Consider the following 23,875-nt stretch of genomic DNA (forward strand, 5'->3'; position numbering starts at 1 on the left):
GAGGGCATGTAAGCTTGTGTATGTCACCAAAATCACCAAAAAAACGCAGGGTAAACGGACAGGGTTTGTTTTTGGATTTAGTTAAATCCAGATTATAAAAATTTCAATGTAAATGTGCTATTAGGTAATTCTTTTTTATTCGTTAGCAATAAAATGAATTAATCAAAAAACTAAAGTTTGAAAATTTTAAGCATCACCCGACGCGCATAAATATGTCCTTAAACGTTGTGTACGGGTAAGTGTGGTAAAAAATCCCAAACTCCACAAAATAGGAGAAATATATCTTAGAGGATGTAGGTGAGAATTTCTTTACAAGCAATTAGTGAGTGGGTTTTTTCTTTGAGAGTAATTTTTATATCACTCTTACGTTTGTCGCTAGAACATTGAAGCATTGATTAGTGGGCATCTTGGGCTATTGAGTCAAACAGCGCTCGTTGTTTTTATTTAAGTATTTTTGAAAGCATTTTTTTTCTGTTGAAAACGATCATTTTCAGTAGGGACATAAATAAAATTTAAAATGCGTATAAAATTGACAGAGAAGGAAAAAAATTCACCAGCAAGAGAGTAGATATCTATACGTACAAATAATTTTTATACCCTCCACCATAAGATGGGGGGTATACTAATTTCGTCATTCTGTTTGTAACTACTCGAAATATTTATCTGAGATCCCATAAAGTATATATATTCTTGATCGTCGCTACATTTTATGTCGATCTAGCCATGTCCGTCCGTCCGTCTGTCTGTCGAAAAAGTAAAGCCAGCCGCTTGAAATTTTGCAAAAATACTTCTTATTAGTGTAGGTCGGTTGGTATTGTAAATAGGCCATATCGGTCGATGTTTTGATATAGCTGCCATATAAACCGATCTTGGGTCTTGACTTCTTGAGCCTCTAGAGTGCGCAATTCTTATCCGATTAGAATGAAATTTTGCACGACGTGTTTTGTTATGATATCTAACAACTGTGCCAAGTATAGTTCAAATCGGTCCATAACCTGCTATAGCTGCCATATCAACCGATCTTGGGTCTTGACTTCTTGAGCCTCTAGAGTGCGCAATTCTTATCCGATTGGAATGAAATTTTGCACGACGAGTTTTGTTATGATATCCAATAAATGTGACAAGTATGGTTCAAATCGGTCCATAACCTGATATAGCTGCCATATAAACCGATCTTGGGTCTTGACTTCTTGAGCCTCTAGAGTGCGCAATTCTTATCCGATTGGAATGAAATTTCGCACGACGTGTTTCGTTATGATATCCAACAACTTTGCCAAGTATGGTTCAAATCGGTCCATAACCTGATATAGCTGCCATATAAACCGATCTGGGATCTTGACTTCTTGAGCCTCAAGAGGTCGCAATTATTATCCGATTTACCTGAAATTATGTAATACGGATCCTCTCATGACCATCAACATACGTGTTTATTATGATCTGAATCGGTCTATAGCCCGATACAGCTCCCATATAAATCGATCTCTCTCTTTTTTTTACTTCTTGAGCCCCCAAAGGGCGCAATTCTTATTCGAATTGGCTGACATTTTACACAGGTCTCAAACATGTAATAATATACAATAATAATAGCAAAGCAAATCTTTTCTTATGTATATCCTTTTTTGCCTAAGAAGAGATGCCGGGAGAAGAACTCGACAAATGCGATCCATGGTGGAGGGTATATAAGATTCGGTCCGGCCGAACTTAGCACGTTTTTACTTGTTGAATTTTCAGGTTGACTAAATTCTTTATTTTCTCTCAAAAATTGGTGAAATAAGAACTTATAAAGACATGATGCGAAATATGGGCTTCCAACATTCTTTTGTCGGAATAAAGATTATTCATAGATTTTAATGAAATTCGTAGAAGAATTTTAGTACATCATTTGAGCATAATGTATATGAATTTTCATGAAAATTCATTTTTTTTAATATCAAATAATTTTTCAGCTTTTAAATGCAGAACTTTATGGAAATAAAATCTGAACAACATCATGTTAAAATAAAAAAACCAAGTTGAGAGCAAATTAAAAAAAACTCAAATTGCCTGGAATATTTAACAAAAATAAGATGAAATAAATCATCATCGCCTTAACAAGCAAAAACAAACTTAAAAATGAAAATTCGGCGCAACAGTGAGAGACAATTTCCAAATATGCTCAAATAACATCAAAGCAATTGTGGTTGTATAGAAAACAATCCATCACTACAACAAAATTAATTATCATCGTTAACAAGTTTTCGCGGTATATTTGATGCAAGTAAGACCTACCAATGTATGGCCCTTGAAGCCCCCCACTTAATTTGGTTGAATAAGTCCCCTAACCATGGGCTACACAGTGGTCGGCGTGATGTGATTTTCAGCTTTCCTTTTCCATTGCAAGAAATCTTCGATCATTATAGTCGTCTTGAAATAGGAAAATTTTATTTATTTATTTTTATTTGTTTTTATTATCTTTTTTATTTGTTGATATCTTGCGCAACAAGACTTATATCTTGATTACATCAGAAGAATTTTATACAACATTGTTATCCTCTTAAATTAAATGTACATCTACAATTAAGACAAACCAAATAAATAATCAATTCATAGACAGAATTATAAAATTAAAATGAAAAATTAATAAATATAGAAATTAGCAGGAGTTATGAGGCTTTCTATAAATATCAAAGAAGTATTTTATAATTATTAATGAGTAGTGTTACTTACTGATATTCGCCCAGAAAAATTGGCTTAACACAACGTTGTTGTTGCCTTACCGCTGGACCGTTGAGTGGAGCGGACGTTTTGTTATTTCGCTCCACAAGTATTTTTCTGTAACTCGCAATAGGTCATTATTTTTGGAAGAAAAATGTAAGTCTCTCAAGGATAGCTATGATAGTGTTTGCATTAGGAGGTTGATGATATGCGTCTGTTTCCAGTGGAGCTGCAGATGTAGAGCTCGGAAATAGGCTTAGAATGAACTCCAAAGATCCAGCAGCTGCGGTGGTGGTATCAGGCAGTAGCATGTTGTCTGCTACTGACATCTAGACTAGAGGAGCGGCTGCTTCAGGCTCCACTAGCCGAAAGACAACTGGTCGGTCAGCAGGGGCTTTTGACGAAGACCCCTAAGGACAAGGCCGAACCTATTCTATTATCGCATGCCTACAATTTGTCTATGCCTATGCAACACGCTTTTAACAGGGTTGGAATAATAGAAGACGCGTCGCTCTTAGGTTTATTGAGAGGCTTGGTGCGAATAATTCTAAGACTCTCACTAATAGGGAGAGATTCGCTGCACAGGTTACCATAAAGACTACACGTCTAGATTCGAAAACTGCACCGCAGTCAGCCATAAAGCTGCGGTCACCCGGAGCGCATCTCATGCCTATAATAACTAGGGCGAACAATAGTAAGCCACAATCGAGACAGGAGGGGAAGACATCGATACGGGACCCGACAAGCCCTGTGTGGGTGGGTCACAAAGTTGGACTGGGCTCAAGGTGTGCACCAGCCGGGAAGCACGGGACTCAGAAAGTACTTCGACAGCAGCAGCTAGTGAAGCATCAAAGGAGGAATCGTCCACACCGCAAGTGTCCAGTGTCCTGAGGATGAGTGGTTCCACAGCTTTTTCACCTGCCCTTGGATGTGTACGGAAGCTCATCATAACAAGATCTAATGAATCTTTTGAGGATGAATTCCAGGCTGAATCGTAAAACGAGGCTAACACAGCAGTGGTGGAAGTTCTGAATCCTGACTAAGGCCTCTTCGGGGGTACCAATGGTTCTCCTGATCGCAGGGAGATTTGACGTGGTTCTAGTGGACTAAGAATTCCGAGATTTAAACTACTTAAGGGTAGGGGGATAGGAGACACAGAGCCTGTATTCTTGCAAAGAACAGTCCAAATGTTTTTCTTTTTCTGTCGCTAAGCACTGAAGATTCAGTAGTAGCCAGCCTTGAAATATATAAGTGTCATTACTAGCCGGCGTCCCTATATATGGCATACGATTCAGAGATGCCTCCTTCGATGCCTCCTAAGTCGATGGTTGAGGAGCGGGAAGAAGAACCTTAATGTATGAAGTGATGGTATTGCACATCACCAGATATGGGAAAGATCGGATGTCAACATAAGGGGTGAGCTACTTATCGAATATATTGGGTTGCCCAAAAAGTAATTGCGGATATTATAAGTTGCAATTTGGCGATTTTTAATAAAAGGGATAAACCGACCTTTATTACCAAGAACAGGCAGGATGTACTAGTTATTACCTTTGTATCGGAAGATATAAGTGAAAGAATATGCGACTGGGAAGTGTTGGATGGCGACAGCTTCTCTGATCGTCGTTATATTAGTTTCAGCCTTGGAGAAAATACTGCAGAAGCGGTTCCTTAGTTAAACAAAAAAAAAGCGGATTGGGATGAATTTCGGCACAAATTCTGGAAGTCTATACCTGCTAGACCAGAAAAGGAAGTGGAAACTACGGAGGATATAGACATAATGGTCAACTCTTTAACGACTGAAAGACACAAGAGCACCACACGATTTGGACACCTATAACGCTGAGCTAAGAAAATATAAGAGCGAGCTGAGAAAGGTTCAGAACAAATCCTGGGTAGAATTCTGCAGCTCCGTGGAGTGTTCATCTGAGGCAGCTAGGCTAAGGAAGATTCTGTCCTCGAGATCTATTACAGTGGGTTATATTCTGAAGTCAGAGAATGCATAGACAATATCTAGTAAGGAAACTCTAAAAATACTCGTTGATACACATTTCCCGGGAAATTCTCTAACGGACAACGTGGCGCCAGAAGAGGTTGTCACTGATATGCATTCTCCGGAGGTTATTAGGGAAATTGTGTCTGAGGCGAAAATCCTTTTTGCGATTAGAAGTTTTGACTCCTTTAAGTCGCCAGGCCCTGATGGTGGATCGCAGGTTGAATACGAAGCTGTGTGTGATAGACTGGTTGCATGGCTTAGGGAGATATTCTCTGCTTGTATCAACATGTCTTATATAACTGTGGGATGGAGGGGCACGAACGTAATTTTCATTCCGAAAGCAGGTAAACTTTTCCACACGAAGACGAAAGATATTCGTCCTATTAGCCTGTCATCCTTTATGCTGAAGATTCTTGAGATGTTGATAGAAACATGTCATAGGGCAAGGATCCCTGGAGATCGACTGTCGCGGTAGGCAAATCCACTGAAACAGACCTTCACGTCCTAGTCGGCTACATAGAGGCGTAGCATTTCTTGACATTGAAGGTGCTTTCAATAATGTGAACGTCAGTCATGAAGGAGTTGGAGTTTCTAGGCATAAACTTTTCCGTTAGGAAGTTAATTAATAACTTACTTACTGAATTGCGGCAGATTTGGGATCTGTGGATCTAAACAGATGGGTCAGCAGAGGAACACTTCAAGAAGGTGTACTGTCTCCGCTACTTTGGAATATAGCCATTAACAATATATTATTGTCTCTGGAAGAAAAGGCGTAAAAGTGGTCGCGTATGCTGATGACGTGGCAACTGCAGTTAGGGGAAAGTTTCCCAGCACTCTAAGAGATATACTTCAGGAAGCTCTACGTGCAACAGCGAAGTGGGCTACCGAAAATGGTCTGGGTATAAATCCGTTCAAGACAGATACAAGTTGCCTACAATGTCAATTGTTTTCTTGGAAAAGAAAAATTTTCCATTTACAGAAAGCGCAAAATACCTGGGTATTATGCTGGGCATTTAATTTAACTTCAAATCCAACATTTTGGAAAGGGCAAGAAAGGCAACTCTTGCCCCATACACCTGTAGGAGAACCATTGGCAAGTGTTTGGGGACTAAACCGCGCGCATGCATTGGGTATATGCTGCAGCTGTCAGATCCATAATGCTATATGGTGTTGTGGGTTGGTAGACGGCGCTTCAAAAGTCCATCTACTGTTCAATACTCAACCGGATCCAAAGAATGGCTTGTTTTGTGTATCACAGTCGCATGGAGGATGACACCATTTGATACACTCAATTTAATGCTACATCTAATGCCTCTGGATATTGTGACTAGACAAATTATTGCGTTCACTGCCGTGAGGCTAAGGGAGCTTTCCCATTGGTCATGTGGCGGCTACGGACACTGTGTTATCCTTGATACAATGTCGGATGTTCCTGGCAGTGTGGATTACACCTTACATGAGCAGCTTTTTGATAAAAAGTACTGTACCACTATTCCTGATAGAACCGATTGGAACTACGATATCCCTGGTAATACAAGTTACATAGACTTCTATACGTATGGTTCCAAACTAGACGACCAGGTGGGCTTTGGGGTGTACTCTAAAGATCTAGAACTGGTCATATCGAAAAGGTTACCCGACCACTGCAGTGTGTATCAAGCGGAGATCCTTGCAATTAAGGAAGTGGTGGAATGTTTAAGATATAATGTCATAATGACGATTGCCATAAAAATATTCTCAGACAGCCAGGCAGCCGTTAAATCCCTGGAGAACGTATTACTGAATTCAAAAACCGCCCTCGACTGTCGCAGACCTCTCAACGAGATGGCTGAACAGTTCAAAATTCACCTGTTCTGGATATCCCAGGAAATTATATAGCGGGCGAGCTTGTGCGACTAGGAATTACCTTACACACTCCAGGGACACTGGAATCTGTGGGTATGCCTCTAGCGACGTGTAAGCTAAATTTTCAGGGCCAGGCCCGAAGTGTAACGAATGATAGATGGTCACAAAGAGGGGATGTGAGCATTCCAAAATGAAGTGGCCTAATCTCGACATGAGGAGGTCTACTACTTTGTTGTTACTGGCTAGAACATACGTCTCAGTCATTGTGTCTGCCATGATAGGTCACTGTCTAATCAGAAAACATGCTGATATACTGGGGGTTGCCAGCAACGCCTTTTGCAGAAGCTGGGAGGACATCGAAGAAGAAGAGACTATAGAACACCTTTTGTGTGTGTCTTCGGTACTAGCAGTCAGAAGGAGCTCGACTTTAGGTTCTCATTTCTTTGAGAACCTGTCTGATTTAGCGGATGTGACAATTCGCAAGTTGTTTTGCTTTTTAAAGCGGTCTGAATGGTTCCATGGTAGGAACTAGAAGGCATCTTCCTTCTTCTTTTCCTGTGGTATCACAATGGATAAAAACTTCTAAGTGAGTCTGATGGCAGATTGCCACTTAAACCTAACCTAACCTGCCATTCACTTAAAACTCGTTTGCTTGTGCTAATGCAAATCCATATTCAACAGCAGTTAGTAGAAAATCGTTAGGTGTTATATACTGAGTATATTAATATTGGGTTGCCCAAAAAGTAATTGCGGATTTTTTAAAAGAAAGTAAATGCATTTTTAATAAAACTTAGAATGAACTTTAATCAATTATACTTTTTTACACGTTTTTTTCTAAAGCAAGCTAAAAGTAACAGCTGATAACTGACAGAAGGAAGAATGCAATTACAGAGTCACAAGCTGTGAAAAAATTTGTGAACGCCGACTATATGAAAAATCCGCAATTACTTTTTGGGCAACCCAATAGAAGTCATTAATACTATGGACTCCCCCGCAAAAAGAGTGGCAACAAGAGTGGCATAATATTAGAGCACTAGGTGAGAGTATAGGAGATAAAAGTTGAATGTGTGACAGATAGAGATCGTTGTTTCGGGGGCGTGGGGTGGGTAGTTGTAGTAGTGGCTGATGTGCTTGTAATTGTTGTTAGTAAAGGGTGATTTTTTTGCTATTTTCTTTTTGGCAACACTGGTTGAAACAGCTCACGCACATTTCGTGTTTTGTTTCATTGTCAAACATCTTCAATTTGGTCTATAATTTAACCATGAACAGCCTAAAAAACGAACAATGCTTGCAAGTTATTGAATTTTATTGTCAAAATGCGTGCTATGTTAAGAAAGTTTATGGTGCGCTCATTTTTTTCTCATTTGTCCCAATGGGTACGTAAATTTGTCGATTTTGGAGTGAAGGTCAGTCAGAAGCATAGCAAGAGTTACCAATGCATCCAGAAAAAGTCACAGTTTGGTGCGGTTTATGGGTTGGTGCCATCATTGGACCGTAATTTTTCAAAGATGATGCGAATCGTAACGTAACTGTGAATGATGAGCGCTATCGTGAGATAGGTAAGGTTAGGTTGAAAAGAGAGTGCAGATATTAATCCGCCCCATGTCACTATGGACATACACCTTAAAAACCAAAAAAAAAACTGAAGAGTAACCTCGAAAAATAAAATTTGAAGTTAGTAATTCCGCGCTACTTACAAAATCCGTAATTGATTCCCACAAGTTGGTTCATGCCTGGTATCGTCTCCTCACCTGAGTACCGCTGTCTGTTGGCCGCGAAAGCCGGGCAATGACATAGGAAGTGCTCCAACGTCTCATCACCTTCCCACATGCCCTACACATGCTATCAATTGCCGCACCAATTTTGCATACGTCAGCTCGCAGTCTTATGTGCCCCATTATGATACCAAAAGCTATACTGACCTCCTTCTTACTTCCCTTCAGTAATAGCCTCGTCATGTCACGATTCGGATCACCCCATAGGATTTTCGCCGTCCTATCGAATGTTTCGCTGTTAATCGGATTGCGTCGACCCGAAAAGATTCAGTTTAACCAAGTTTGTCAATGGCAATTCTGTGGCCTTCACTGCCAAATCGTCTGCATTCTCATTCCCCCTGACTCCGTTATGGCCCGGCACCCAAACGGTTCGGATTGTGCCATTATCAGAGAAGGGGTTAATCTCCTTCTTACACTGCAAAACTGTTCGTGAGCTTACCGTCCTGCTTGTTTTTGCCCTTATGGCCATTTTACTGTCCGTTAAGATGTTCACACTTGACGTCCTCGCGTTAGTCCCACACCACCTCATGCATTCCGTGATCGGGCCGTATTATGGTCAGGCAGTCTAAAACAGATCTCAGTCCCTTGGTTCTCAATGTAGACACCCAGGCCCTCTCTGTCTCCTAGCTTTGTTCCATCCGTGTAATATGATCTCCCAGATGGCAATACTATGGTTTCGTCAGTCCAAGACTGTGTTGGTGGCAGCAGTGCCTCGCACTCGACCTCAACGTTAATCTTAGGTATCCGATCGGAAACCTCTTACCTTCCTTCCAGGTTTCCTATCGTCGTATGAGCTGCTCCCATCCTCAATCCATTCTCTTATCGCCTTAAGTCTTATAGCCGAAGTGGCTGCCTCACATTTAATCTCTATGTCTATAGGTCGGATATCTAGAATAGTCCCCAGTACCCTAGTGGGGCGGCTCCGCCCTATACTAAGACAACATGTTCTCAGAACTTGTTGTATGATCCGTATGTTGCACTTTTTCTTCATAGCAGTCCTCTAAACTACTGAGGCGTAAGTAAATATTGGTCTAATCACGCTTCTATGGACTCTCCTCGGATACGGGCCCCATTTCGAGCCTACGGCCCGTCTACATAGTGTCCAACATCTATCATGAGATGATATTCAACTTCTTTTGCCCAAAATGCAAGAACTTGACTAGCATGACATGTGGTTTTAACAAGACAGTGCCACTTATTACACAGCACCCGTAACAATGGTCTTATGGAGAGGCGAGTTCGCTGAAAATTTCTTTCCACGTTCGGGACCGGTCAATTGGCGGCCTAGATCGTGCGATTAAATGCATTTCGACTACGCCTCAAATGGTCCATGCGCTTTGTCCAAGTTTGAAATAGTCATTCCAACTTTTCGGCCGGTATCTCACAAATAAATGCTTCAATGTTGTCTTCCAATGCATCAATTGAAGCGGGTTTGTCTGTATAGATATGAGCTTTAACATAGCCCCACAAAAAATAGCCTATAGGCGTTAAATCGCATGATCCAGGCGGCCAATTGACCGGTCCTGGACGTGAAATAAAATGTTTAACGAACTCGCCTCTCAATAAGACTATGGTTACGGGTGCTGTGTGGCATGTGGCAGCGTCTTCTTAAAACCACATGTCATGCTAGTCAAGCTCTTTCATTTTGGACAAAAAACAAGACGGATATCATCTCACGGTAGCGGTCATCATTTACTGTTACGGCATGATTCGCATCATCTTTGAAGAAGCACAGTCCAATGATGGCACCAGCCCATAAACCGCGCCACACTGTGACTTTTTCTGTACGCATTGGTAGCTCTTGCAATGCTTCTGCTTATTAACGTACCCTTTACTTACTTTAATTGGCTATGACAGAATTTTTGTTCCACTAGCCGAAAGTAGAGTAGCGTTCCAAGCGCTTCGATCTTCTGCGCTCATTCTAAAATCTCTGACACCAAGTTTCGAGGTGTCTCTCACAACTTGATCTTTCCATGAGCTTCGTCGCTGAAAAATAAGAAGCGCGCGATGAACTTTCTTCACATAGCACGTATTTTTATAATAAAATTCAATAGCTTGCAATATATTTACTTTATGGGGTCTCAGACGAATATTTCGAGTAGTTACAATCAGAATGACGAAATTAGTATACCCCCCATCTTATGGTGGAGGGTACAACAACGCTTTACCCTCCACCATAAGATGGGGGGTATACTAATTTCGTCATTCTGATTGTAACTACTCGAAATATTCGTCTTAGACCCCATAAAGTATATATATTCTTGATCGTCGTGAAATTTTATGTCGATCTAGCAATGTCCGTCCGTCCGTCCGTCCGTCTGTCTGTCGAAAGCACGCTAACTTCCGAAGGAGTAAAGCTAGCCGCTTGAAATTTTGCACAAATACTTCTTATTAGTGTAGGTCGGTTGGTATTGTAAATGGGCCATATCGGTCCATGTTTTTATATAGCTGCCATATAAACCGATCTTGGGTCTTGACTTCTTGAGCCTCTAGAGTGCGCAATTCTTATCCGATTGGGATGAAATTTTGCACGACGTGTTTTGCTATGATATCCAACAACTGTGCCAAGTATAGTTCAAATCGGTTTATAACCTTATATAGCTGTCATATAAACCGATCTTGGGTCTTGACTTCTTGAGCCTCTAGAGTCCGCAATTCTTATTTAATTTGAATGAATTTTGGCACGTAGTATTTTGCTATGATATCCAACAACTGTGCCAAATATGGTTCAAATCGGTTCATAACCCGATATAGCTGTCATATAAACAGATCTTGGGACTTGACTTCTTGAGCTTCTAGAGGGCGCAATTTCTATCTGATTTGGCTGAAATTTCGCAAGACGTTTTTTTATTGTTACTTTCAACAACTATGTCAAATAAAGTACATGTCGGTTCATAACCTGATATAGCTGCCATATAAACCGATCTGGGAACTTGACTTCTTGAGCCTCTAGAGGTCGCAATTATTATCCGATTTGCCTGAAATTTTGTACGACGGATTCTCTCATGACCATTAACATACCTGTTTATTATGGTCTGAATCGGTATATAGCCCGATACAGCTCCCATATAAATCGATCTCTCTATTTTACTTCTTGAGCCCACAAAGGGCGCAATTCTTATTCGAATTGGCTGACATTTTACACAGGTCTCCAACATATAATTTAATTGTGGTCCAAACCGGACCATATATTGATATCGCTCTAATAGCAGAGCAAATCTTTTCTTATATCCTTTTTTTTGCCTAAGAAGAGATGCCGGGAAAAGAACTCGACAAATGCGATCCATGGTGGAGGGTATATAAGATTCGGCCCGGCCGAACTTAGCACGCTTTTACTTGTTCGTTTGTAAGACGATTCGCGGTTACATTATAGACCAAACTGAAGATGTTTGACAGTGAAACAAAACACGAAACGTACATGAGCTAATTAAACTAGTGTTGTCAAAAAGATAATAGCTCAAAAATCACCTTTTACCATCTTTGATATGGATATTTCTTTATTGCGTAAATGTTTTCAATCAATGTGTGTGCCTTAGAAATTCTTGTTGTGTTTTTGTGTACCTGGCAGCCATTTGTATGTTGCTCTAATGATTTTTGTCATTGGACATACCACAATTTTTGTACCTATAGCGAATGTTAACTTTTCGAGTTTTCCCCATGTGCGCTCGACTCAGCTGCGCAATATACTGAATAATCTTTGCTCAGTCAAAACAAAAAAAGGAAAAAGTTTTATGTATGAGAATGTATCTATTTTACTTTTTTTTTTAAATCCGCAATTACTTTTTGGGCAACCCAATACTAGTGACGAGCACATAATTTTAACTATTTGCAAGTCCATGGGCCTGGTTGGGAATATTTTCTTGTGTACGTACAAAGTGATATGAAATAGTGGAAGTAGGTTTTGACAACCATTCACCACTCACAAGAGAGTAAGTATTGTTCGGTCCAGTACACGACTAATCGTTTGTGGCCATCGAAGCCTCTATGACATAAATACCATGTGGTATTTATGTCATAGAGGCTTCGCTCGACAACCCTGTCCGCTAGTTGTTTCTATCCCAATGGTTTTTGGTTTTATAACAAAAGAAAGTTCCTTTAACCGTAGACGAAGCTGCTAAAGGTTCACAATAAAAAAAGTTGGTTATGTTCAATAATACTACGTTTATGGCTAACGTTTGATATGTTGAAGCGAAAAGTTATACGGTTAGAATAAAAGTAAAGCTCCGTGATAAAAATATTTTGTTTGTCGTCAAAATTTCCTAAATGTTTTGTTTTTTGCGTGTAGCCATTTATTTACAAAATGGTAGATACCCTCTGTTCAAATAAACTTATTTAAAAAATTTTCAACACATTAAAATCAACCCATCGATTCCATTGTCCGATTTTGATAATATAAATTTTTTTTTTTTAATTTATTGAAAAAATCTAAAAACTGTTTTTATTTTATCAGTCCCTTAGTTTTTGCTTCAAAAAATTTTGTTTAGCACTATATTAGCTTTTATCGAGCAAATTGGATTTTAGGTTCATGACATGCTTATCGCCATTCCAATGTTTATTAAAAGGACACCAGGAAATGATACTGCACACTGAAAGGGTTTGCAGAAATTTCACTTACGAACATTTTCAAAGCCACTTTTGTTGACTTTTAAAATGATGTAAAATTAGTGATTTTTGACTAGTAAATTTTTCCCCAAAACGTTCCATATGACAACAAAGAATGTTGTTAGTTGTCTTTATTAAAATTCTCTCAAATGTATTTTTCCATTCTCTTGAATGTATTTCGATATCATAGGTAGGTCCCCGGTAGTATTGGGTTGCCCAAAAAGTAATTGTCGATAATATAGTAGTAATATAGTCGGCGTTGACAAATTTTTTCAACGGCTTGTGACTCTGTAATTGCATTTTTTCTTCTGTCAGCTATCAGCTGTTACTTTTAGCTTGCTTTAGAAAAAAAGTGCGCGAAATTTTGTTTACATTTGTTTGTTTGGCGTCAATTTTAATATGGGTACCACATGTATTGAAAGAAATTCATTTAACAAACCGAATCAACGCTTGTGATATGCACCTTAAACGCAATGAATCCGATCCGTTTTTAAAACGAATCATAACTGGAGATGAAAAATGGATTGTTTACAACAACGTTAGTCGAAAACGATCATGGTCCAAGCATGGTGAACCAGCTCAAACCACTTCAAAGGCTGATATCCACCAAAAGAAGGTTATGCTGTCTGTTTGGTGGGATTGGAAGGGTGTGGTATATTTTGAGCTGCTTCCAAGGAACCAAACGATTAATTCGGATGTTTACTGTCAACAATTGGACAAATTGAATACAGCCATCAAGGAGAAGCGACCAGAATTGGTCAATCGTAAAGATTGGCTGGAAACTCTTGATGCATCCACCATATAGCCCTGACCTTGCACCATCAGACTACCATTTATTTCGATCTTTGCAGAAATCCTTAAATGGTAAAACTTTCGGCAATGATGAGGCTATAAAATCGCACTTGGTTCAGTTTTTTTGCAGATAAAGGCCAGAAGTTCTATGAGCGTGGAATACTAAATTTGCCAGGAAGATGGCAAAAGGTTATCGAACAAAATGGCAATTATATATTTGATTAAAGTTCATTCTAAGTTTTATTAAAAATGCATTTACTTTCTTTTAAAAAATCCGCAATTACTTTTTAGGCAACACAATAGTAACTGCATCCTTTGAAAGAATCAAAAGGGAATCTATGCAACTGGGTCTAGTAGTAAATGGAGATAAAATGATAACAAAACTTACTGTACAGCCGATCACATAAAGAAAATTAAGAAAGTTGGGAACCAAAACCTTGAGATAGTCAGCAACTTTATCTACCCTAGCACCACCGTAACTGAAATAAATGACACCAGATTTGAAATAAAGCGAAGAATAATACTGGCAAACATATGCCACTTTCGATTAAGTAAGCAGTTTAGAAACAAGGCCACCTCTCGACAGACGAAGATTACACTACACAAGACACTGATAGTACTTAATTGAGAGTATAGGCGTCGTATGAACCACTAACTGTATGAGCTGTATGCCGACGATAGCATAGTTACACGTATCAAATACAACTGCTGCGTTGGCTGGGTAAGTTGTCAGAATGGAAGAAGAAACTTCAGTAAGGAAGTCTTTTGAAGTCAAATTCGGTGATATACGCAAACCGGGACGACCAAAAGTCCTATGGAAAGATCAAGTGGTGCGAGATATCTCGAAACTTGGTGTCCGAGATTATAAAATGAGCGCAAAAGATGGAGGCGTTTGGAACGCTATTCTGCGTTCGGCTGGTGAAACAAATGTTCTGTCATAGCCAATTAAGGTATAAAAGTAAGTAAGTATTCCAAATTTCTCTCTCACATGCAACCGTTTCTTTGCAGAGATCACACGCGAATTAAAAAGCTCATGGCATCAAATCACGCTTCATGCTGTTTTGTTTTTGATCTACCTAAGATGATCGTGACCTACCTGTCGCTGTTAATACATGCCCTGTCGCTTTAGGTCTTGGCTGCTGTCTGCGAGTTTATGTGTACGATATGGCCTAACAGGACAATGGCATGCTGCCACAGGTGTCAAGGGTTGTTTCAATTTGGCTTGTGCAGCCCTTTAGTATCCATACACATTTTGCAGGGTTGATGTTCACAACGGTCGGTGCATGAAACAACAACGCGTGTTCACATCACGTATTTCCAACAACGTCTGTATATGATAATGACAACATTGGTGCATGATTTTGCAACTTTTTTTTTATCAGTGTATCTGAAAAAGTAATTCAAAGAACTTGACAATTGCAATTTATGGTGGAGGGTGGAGATTCGGCCCTGCCGAACTTAACACCTCGAAATATGTTTCTAAGACCCCATCTTTATAAAATCCGCCTGTCCGTCCGTCCGTTTGCTTGAAATTTTGCACAAATACTTCTTATTAGTGTAGGTCGGTTGGGATTGTAAATGGGCCAAATCGGTCCGTGTTTTGATATAGCTGCCATATAAACCCATCTTGGGTCTTGACTTCCTGTAAAGCCGCTAGAGGACGGAATTCTTATCCGATTTGGCTAAAATTTGTACAACCCATGACCATCATTCATTCATTCAACATGCGTGTCCAATATAGTCTTAATCGATCTATAGCCTAATACAGCTTCCATATGAACCGATCTCCCGAATATGCTTCTTGAGCTCCTACATGGCGCAAATTTTATCTGAATGGACTGAAATATTACCCAATACCGCCTAAAGAACTCGACATATGCGATCCATGGTGGAGGGTACATAAGATTCGGCTCGGCCGAACATAGCATTCTCTTACTTGTTTTATTTATTCAAGGATTCCAAATATTGGGAATACAACAATAAATACCAAAAGTTGGTATATTAGTCTTATTTCGCGACTTAAAACAATTATCGGTTTGCTTGTGTACGATAAGCACAATGAGAAATTTGAGGTCAATGTTGAACTATTGATTTTTTGGATAAAGCGCATGTAAAATTTATTCTTTTCATTGGTTATTCATCAGTAGATTAACAATTTTAGTAAACACTTTAAAAATTCGAAACAAAATATTTCTAAATTTTTGAAAATTTTTTCGCCTAATGAGTTTATTTACCTACTTAGAAAAAAATCTTTTTCATGCGTTTTGTAAAAAAGATTAAAACTTCAACTTTGATCTGAAAACTAAAAATGCTTCCTGTATTTACTGTCGAATAAAAACGAATGATTAAAAAATCTCTTTCGGTTCAAAATTAATAGATTTTTGGCAGGTAAAAAACTATCCTGAACCACTGTGAGTCTTGTGTATTTTTTGCCATCCAAGTCAAATAAGAAACTTGGCCCTCAGTACACTCTAAAGACCAAAAATCGTGATGGAGGCTACCTAATGGTTTTGGGGTGTTTTTTCCTGGTACGGTCTGGTTTTTACACAAAAAATGGTTTTTAGAATACACAAAAAATGTATCACTATTTCCATAGAGATATAATGAACAATGGGGAGGTTAGCCATGGTTTTTCTACTGAAAACATCGTTTTATTGATCTGATCACCGAACAAAACTCTTGGATGATGTTGAATGAGCTTTGGGAGGACAAGTTGATATTCGGATGACTTTTTTCGAAATGTACAATAATTTTATCTAAATATCTCTCAGATTCGCTAAAACGCTACTCAACTATTAATTAGAATTAACTAAGCCTTAGCAACCTTAAAAACAATCAATTTAGGTTACACAAGTTATACGTTTTAATAGTCAATAAATGATCAAAAGTGTCGCTAAGTTGCTGAACAAGCAAAAATTGGACGGAATGTTGCCTTCCCTTTTTATGTTAATCTTAGCAACTGTTCCTAATCCTTATCATAACATATCGGATTACAAATGAAAAATAATTGTAGCCCATTGTAGCAGAGGTTAGTATGTCCTCCTTTGACGCTGAACGCCATGGTTCGAATCCTGGCGAGAATATCAGAAAAAATTTCAGCGGTGACTATTCCCTCCTAATTATGGCAAAATTTTTTAGGTACTACGTTATGTAAACACTTCTCCCCATAGCGGCTTCGCACTCATTGATATGTGAGAAGTTTGCCCCAGTTCCTTAGTGGATTGTTCATGGGTAAAAATTCTATGAAAAATAATTTATTTCTATAAAACGGAGATTTTTCAAAACGATGTCCCTAATTATATAACCACCACTATATATCATCTGCAAAAATTCTACATTATCGGCAACCTCTGTGGGATGTTTTAAGGACTAACAAAATACTTTTATCTCCAAGTTTTCCATTTATTGTAAGCGTAGAACGTTCCTCTTCAACTTATCAAACGTAAACCATAAACGTAGTATTTTTGAACGTAACTAACTTTGTTAATCCTGATAAGCCTTTTAGCAGCTACGTCCTACGAAAAAGAACCTTTCTTTTGTTGTGAAACCAACATCACTTTGATTGCAAAAGAGTTTCGTTATCCGCAAATGATTATTCGTTTGCCGGACCAATATTTATTCTCTTGTATCTATCCTACTAGAGAGAATGAGTGAGTTTCTGAGCGCAAAGACTCACTTAAGTAATTTTTGTCTTATTTATAGCATAACGAATACAGCAGATCACAATACAAAACTATAATGAAGCAGGGCAAAAATGGATGGCCTTACGTAGAATTGTGTTATGAAATAGTCATCTAAAATTTCCATATATTTTGTAAAAATTTGAGTTTTAATTATGTTTCTACATTTAATTGAACTTGGCATCCTTTTTAATATGCGTACAAATATGAGAATCACATTAAATTAATTCATAAATAAAGAAATCCCGAATAACATGTCAGAGTAAAAAACTGTATATTTGTCACAAATTCTTGCAAGAATTTATCGTAAACACATGTACTATGTATCATTAACAAAGCCCTACGTTTTTTTTGAAAAGAAGTTTACTTAGCAAACATTTCTTTTAAGTGAAATGAATTATTTTTTGCGTGTATAGACTTGACAAAACACACACTGTTACGTACCGCTATGGTTCATTTGCGCACCGATTCCAAACTGTTTTTACCTTAGATTAGTGCCTGCCGAATCTTTCAAATAAAATATGATTTCGTGAGCTAACTATTGTATATCCTCGCATTTTCTGTAAAAAGTTACAAAGATGCCACCGTAGCGCAGAGGTTAGCATGTCCGCCTATGACGCTGAACGCCCGGGTTCGAATCCTGGCGAGACCATCAGCAAATTTGTTGCCCTTCTAATGTGTGCAACATTTGTGAGGTACTATGCCATGTAAACCTTCTCTCCTAAAAGGTGTCGCACTGCGGCACGCCGTTCGGACTCGGCTATAAAAAGGTGGCCGCTTCTCATTGAGCTTAAACTTAAATCGGACTGCACTCATTGATTTGTGAGAAGTTTGCCCCGGTTCCTTAGTGGAATGTTGATGGGCAAAATTTACATTTGCAAAAGTAACAAGTAGATCGCAAGAATTTTCTGGTCAGCAGGCGCTCTTGGCGAAGACACCTTGTTTGAGTCTTGAGGTCGAACCTATTTGATCTTCGTATGTCTATAATTTGCGTAGGCTATCGGCCTTGTCTGGCTAACCAATACGCTGTTTGAGGGCTTTTAATAATAAAAGGCTCATTCCTTACAGGTTTATTGACCGGCTTGGTGCGAATGATCCTAAAAGTCTCCCTCCAACAAGAAGGGAGGCTGTATTAATTGGGCTGGGAACTTTGAGCTCCGACTTGTGTGTGCCCATCGTTATCACGGGTCAACAGGTTGCGTATGGTGGAAAGCTCCGTTTTTATGCGGAGTAGCTGCAAATGCGGCCGCGGGCAGTCAGCGATTTTCGAGAGGAGAGTCTTAGTGAGGAGTAAGGTGGCACTGGCTCTTAATTAAATACTTAGTGCCAATGATACTCGAGATGACAAGGCGAGTTATTGGCGCCTTCAAATAACCAATGGCCAACATCAGGGTCTGTTCCCAGGTTAGCGGCTGGCGGCGAGCGTCGGATCTTGGAGCAAGCGGTTCGCCACAACGAGGGATACGTGTTCAATCCCAAAAAACCCATGCGGTTGGGGCGCTGGGCCAGTAACCCGCCCCCGGAAAACTGAGAACTATTATGAGAAACAAAGGAATAGTAAAAACGGACCTCCCAACGTTGACGGCCCACGCAAACGAAGAAAGTACCATGATTTGCGGATCTGCACCTGGAATGTCCGCACTCTCTATAGAGAAGGTGCAGTATACGCGCTGGCGGATGTATTAGAAAAGTACAAGGCAGATATTACCGCCTTACAGGAAGTGCGATGGACTGGAAATGGCGTCACTACAACATCAAACGGTGACGAACTATACTATAGCTGCCATAACACGAGGCATGAATTTGGCTTCGGATTTGTGGTTAGTCGGGGACTGAAACACCTTGTCTCCAGCTTTACTCCGGTGGATGAGAGGCTAGCCACAATCCGCATAAAAGCCAAATTCTTCAACATCACCCTTATTTGTGCCCATGCCCCGACCGAAGACAAAGACGAGCAGACCAAGAATATTTTCTATGAGCGCCTAGAGAGAGAATATGACCGCAGCCCCGCCCATGATATTAAAATCGTTCTGGGAGATTTTAATGCGAAAATAGGAAAGGAAGACATTTTTGGTCCAACAGTCGGAAAGTTTAGTCAGTATTGGGTTGAGGCTGATAGATTTCGCCGCGGCAAAAAACATGGTAGTTAGTAGCACCAGATTTCAACATAAAAATATTCACAAAGCCACATGGCTGTCACCCGATCAAAACACGAGAAACCAAATTGATCACGTTGTAATAGATGGAAGGCATGCATCCAGCCTGTTAGATGTACGATCGATCCGTGGAGCGAATATAGATTCGGATCATTACCTTGTTGCAGCAAAGGTCGCACCCGTTTGAACATGGGGAGGAAAGTACGATTTGACACTGCACGGAAGCTGGACATTGAAAAGCTGCAAACACAACAAATGGTAGCGGCATACTCCACTCGACTGACCCAACTGTTTCATGAAAGCACTCCTGGTTCCGATGATATAATGGTGCAGTGGCAAACTATTGCCCACTCCATGGAAAATTCCGCGAAATCTGTACATGGGTACCGGAAGCCTCCTCCAAAAAACCCATGGTACGATCTAGAGTGTCGAGATGCTACTGAAGCCAAGAATACGGCATATATAGCAACCCTGCAATCAGTAGCAACGCGCCAGATGAAGGAGAGGTATCGGGAGAAAAGGAGAGAGCAGAAACGTCTATTCCGCAGAAAGAAAAAGGAAATGGAAAGACGTGAGTGTGAGCGAATTGAGATGTACCGGAGTCAGAATTAAGTCCGAAAATTCTACCAAAGAATTAAACACCAAACCGATGGCTTTGGTGTAGGCGCATCCTCCAGCAGAGACAAAGAAGGAAATCTGGTAACTGACACAGATAACTAATGAGGATATGGAAAGAACATTTTACCCAACTGCTAGTGTCAGATGTTGGCGGCGAAGAGGATACCGCAGAACCAATCCCTGATAATGGTTTAGAATGCTTACCCCCTAGTCAGAATGAGGTCCAAGTAGCAGTAACCAGACTAAAGAACAACAAGGCAGCAAGACCCGACGGGTTACCCGCTGAACTATTTAAGATCGGAGGCGACACGCTGCTAAGGCATATGCATCAGCTTATCTGCGCAATCTGGCTAGAAGAACGCATACCCGATGATTATACGAGATGAAGATGTAAATAGATATGGCACACTAATCACAAGATAACACATTCTACTCGCCTATGCCGACGACATAGATATCATCGAGTCGGTCACAGGAAGTAGTTACTGCAGCCTTTGAAAGAATCGAAAAAGAGTCAGTGAAAATGGGTCTGGCAGTAAATGGAGATGAGACGAAATGGATGGTTTCAACTCCCAAAAAGCCTTGCACAACCGAGCGTATAAAGAAAATGGAGAAAGTTGGGAACCACAAATTTCAGCTTTGGAATTACATCTTTGAATTAAATGAAAGAAATATTAACTCATGCTACCTTATCTCTAAAAAATATATAAAGTACCAAAAACAAAAAAAAATTCCAAAAGTGCATAACTGAGTGCACCAATACCAATTTTGTTTACTTTTTTTGTGGGAACTTTTGTTTAATTTTTATTAAATTTTCAGTAATTATTTCAAAAGGTGATACCTAAAAGAACATTCGACTAATAAAATTTAATTGATTTTGTACTATTTTTGAAATGCGAAAGTGGAGTGATCGCGTTTAGTGTCATATGCGTATAAGCTACGACGATACGACGGTCTACAGATTAGAGAAACAATAACAAATTGTACAATTCAGTCATCTCTTAAGCTTATCAAGTGGGTATTTGGTAATGCGGTGATAGCATTGATTGTTAAAATCGAAATAAGTTTTATTTAAAGATAAGATCATTTCTGAAGGCAGTGGGGTCGGATAGGGCGGAATGTTGAAAGAAGAGCGCAAAATATTTGGTGTCATAATTTTTTGCTTGTTATCAAATTTTTATACCCTCCACCATAAGATGGGGGGTATACTAATTTCGTCATTCTGTTTGTAACTACTCGAAATATTCGTCTGAGACCCCATAAAGTATATATATTCTTGATCGTCGTGACATTTTATGTCGATCTAGCCATGTCCGTCCGTCTGTCCGTCCGTCCGTCCGTCTGTCTGTCGAAAGCACGCTAACTTCCGAAGGAGCAAAGCTAGCCGCTTGAAATTTTGCACAAACACTTCTTATTAGTGTAGGTCGGTTGGTATTGTAAATGGGCCATATCGGTCCATGTTTTGATATAGCTGCCATATAAACCGATCTTGGGTCTTGACTTCTTGAGCCTCTAGAGGGCGCAATTCTTATCCGATCAGAATGAAATTTTGCACGATGTGCTCTGTTATGATATCAAACAACTGTGCCAAGTATGGTTCAAATCGGTCCATAACCTGATATAGCTGCCATATAAACCGATCTTGGGTCTTGACTTCTTGAGCCTCTAGAGTGCGCAATTCTTATCCGATTGAAATGAAATTTTGCACGACGTGTTTTGTTATGATACCTAATAACTGTGCCAAGTATGGTTTAAATCGGTCCATAACCTGATATAGCTGCCATATAAACCGATCTTGGGTCTTGACTTCTTAAGCCTCTAGAGGGCACAATTCTTATCCGATTGGAATGGAATTTCGCACGACGTGTTTTGTTATGATATCTAATAACTGTGCCAAGTATGGTTTAAATCGGTCCATAACCTGATATAGCTGCCATATAAACCGATCTTGGGTTTTGACTTCTTGAGCCTCTAGAGGGCACAATTCTTATCCGATTTGAATGAATTTTTGCACGAAGTATTTCGTTATGATATCCAACAACTGTGCCAAGTATGGTTGAAATCGGTTCATAACCTGATATAGCTGTCATATAAACAGATCTGGGGATTTGACTTCTTGAGCTTCTAGAGGGCGCAATTCCTATCCGATTTGGCTGAAATTTTGCATGACGTATTTTATTTTTACTTTCAACAACTGTGTCAAATAAGGTTCAAATCGGTTCATAACCTGATATAGCTGCCATATAAACCGATCTGGGATCTTGACTTCTTGACCCCTAGAGGTCGCAATTATTATCCGATATGCCTGCAATTTTGTACGATGGATCCTCTCATGACCATCAACAAACGTGTTTATTATGGTCTGAATCGGTCTATAGCCCGATACAGATCCCATATAAATCGTTCTCTCTATTTTACTTCGTGAGCCCCAATGGGCGCAATTCTTATACGAATTGGCTGAAATTTTACACATGTCTCCAACATATAATTTAATTGTGGTCCGAACCGGACCATATCTTGTTTTGAAATATTCATCTCCGATCCTTTGCTGCAGTGATGACCACACTAGCACAGCTGAAAATAATAAATTGTGTTTGTATGAGGGATAGTAAATCCCGACCAATCAACCAAGTGTAAAATAACAGCGATGCGTCGACCGAACGAAGCCAAACGAGGCTTGCACTGCCCGTATGCTCTGTTCGTTTTTGTACGTTTGTGTTGCCCATCTATGCTTTAAAGCATGTACATTTGAATTTTCGATAGTCGTGCAAAATTTAAGATTATTTATTAATGTCCTTATGTTTGCCTGTTTGTCCGTCTGTCAACAAATATACTTTTTTACCACTTTGCTGCTCAATTTTGAAAGTTTTTGCCCGGTAAATCAGTAATGGAAATAAAGATGTAACTATATCCCAGGTTTGAGAGTTATAGCTCAATTTGTGAGAAAGTATAATTTTGTACACCCAAACATCTAAATGTAGTTATTTCAACAAATTTAAATCGTCAAATATATACCGTTTAAGTGTAGCTGTATCCCAATTTGGAGGGCTTTAGCTTATTCCGTAAAAAAGTAGTATTTTTTACATTTTAATATCTAAATGTTCGGATTTCAAAAAAAAGGAAGTCGCAAAATATATACTACCAAGGTGTACCAGTATCCCAAATTTAAATTTCAGAGCCGTATCTCAGTCTGCCAAGAAAGTGCCATTTTGTTCGGTTTGTTACCTAAATGTAGGAATTCCGAAAATAAATCTAGTCACCCGATGTGTACCGCAAGAATTGTGCTTTAGCACAATCCGTAGAGAACGAACCATTTTGTACGTTTTAGTACCTAAATGTGCTTATTTCAAAAAACTATTCTAGTCGGCCGTAAAGAAGGTACCATTTTATAAGTTTTAGTACAAAAAAACTTCTAGTCGCCCAATATATACTGTCAAGGTGTGCCTTTATCCCAAATTTGTATACCCTTCACTAATTTCGTTATTCCGTTTGTAACACTTCGAAATATGCGTCTAAGACCGCATAAAGTATATATATATATATATATATATATATATATATATATATATATATATATATATATATATATTGCTCATATATATTGAAAAAATCATCCAAAGAACTTGAAAAATGCGATCCATGGTGGAGGGCATATAAGGTTCGGCCCGGCCGAACTTAGCACGCTTTTACTTGTTTTTCATCTGATTTCGTCGATTG

This window comes from Stomoxys calcitrans, chromosome 3 (genome assembly GCF_963082655.1).
Source record: "Stomoxys calcitrans chromosome 3, idStoCalc2.1, whole genome shotgun sequence".
In the NCBI taxonomy this organism is placed as follows: domain Eukaryota; kingdom Metazoa; phylum Arthropoda; class Insecta; order Diptera; family Muscidae; genus Stomoxys; species Stomoxys calcitrans.